The 1,452-nt window shown below is 44.2% G+C and overlaps 1 pseudogene; it reads right to left on the bottom strand.

Moving 5' to 3' along the window:
* Positions 1-1,096: 1,096 nt before the first annotated feature.
* Positions 1,097-1,214, bottom strand: LOC124720155 (annotated as a pseudogene).
* Positions 1,215-1,452: the final 238 nt, after the last annotated feature.

The raw sequence follows: 1,452 nt of genomic DNA, 5'->3' as shown, positions 1-1,452 counted from the left end.
AAGATTTCCTCAATCTTCTAAGTGTTCAAGAAAAAAATGTTTCAAATGGCTCTGAACACTATGGCACTTAACGTCTGAGGTCATCAGTCCCATAGAACTTAGAACTACTTAAGCCTAACTAACCTAAGGACATCACACGCATCCAAGCCCGAGGCAGGATTCGAACCTGCGATCGGAGCGGCCGCGCGGTTCCAAACTGAAGCGCCTAGAACCGCTCGGCCACACTGGCCGGCCAGTGGTCAAGAACAATATGTTAACCTTCTTCGCGCTGTCAGCACTGTGGCGAAATTTCTTCCTTTAGTAATGCATTCATATCTTGTACTCAAAGCAGTTATAAAGTGTAATTTCTCTCAACTGAAACATCAGTCTGAATCACATAGAGAAATAACGGTTTAATAAACTTTCGGAAACGTTCGCCCACTGTGTTTTTTATAGTTGTCCATGCGTTGACGTCGTTTAGTAAACTTCGCGCGGTAGTTTTCAGCTGACGTATTTTGTTGTTTCTGGTCAATTACTCCAGAAAAATTTTGATTCACTGTTCGAATTTCGTTGAGTTTTGCGGTGGCCGCTTGAATTTTTCGTTTTAGCTGAGAAATTATGTGAAGTTTTGGTGGTATTGGTATTAGTTGTGGTTTAGTAGTATTGATAAAATTTGTTGTTTCCTTAGTAGAGTTCTTAAAATAGTTCCACTGTTGTAATTTAACTTAGCTAAGGTAGAGGTTAGGTTTTTCAGTAAGTGTCAAAATATTACCATGAATGAGAAGTGTGGGCTTTTGGACTTTGTTGTAAGTTTGTAAGTGGTGGGTTACGGTATGGGATTTGTTCAAAGTATTTTCATTGGCGGGGGGGGGGGGGGGGGGGGGGCAGTGGATGCAGTGGGGCAGCCAGTGGGCATTCTAGCGAGCTCCTCTACTGGGAATGCAAAATCTGTAGTAGAGTCATCCTCAGACCACAGGGGTCACTGGATGCGGATATGGAGAGGTATGTGGTCAGCACACCGCTCTCCCGGCCGTATGTCAGTTTCCGAGATCGGAGCCGCTACTTGTCAATCAAGTAGCTCCTCAGTATGGTTCACAACGGCTGAGTGCACTGCGCTTGCCAACAGCGTTCGGCAGACTGGATGGTCACCCATCCAGATGCTAGCCCAGCCCGACAGCGCTTAACTTCGGTGATCTGACGGGAACTGGTGTTACCACTGCGGCAAGGCCGTTGGCATGTAGAACAAAGCAGGAATTATACCAAAATGTTAGAAGTAGTCACAATCAACCTACAGTGGCCTACTACAAAAAGTATTGTAAGGTGCTTAAAAATGTTGTTAGGAAGGCAAAAGTAGTGGTACGCAAATAGAATAGCTAATTCACAGGATAGAATTAAAAATATATGGTCAGTTGTGAAGGAAGTGTCTGGCCGGCAGCACAAGGTCGATATAAAGTCAGTTCGTAGTAAAAATAT

Source organism: Schistocerca piceifrons, chromosome 1, assembly GCF_021461385.2.
Source record: "Schistocerca piceifrons isolate TAMUIC-IGC-003096 chromosome 1, iqSchPice1.1, whole genome shotgun sequence".
Taxonomy (NCBI): domain Eukaryota; kingdom Metazoa; phylum Arthropoda; class Insecta; order Orthoptera; family Acrididae; genus Schistocerca; species Schistocerca piceifrons.
This window is presented reverse-complemented; position numbering and strand designations above follow the sequence as displayed.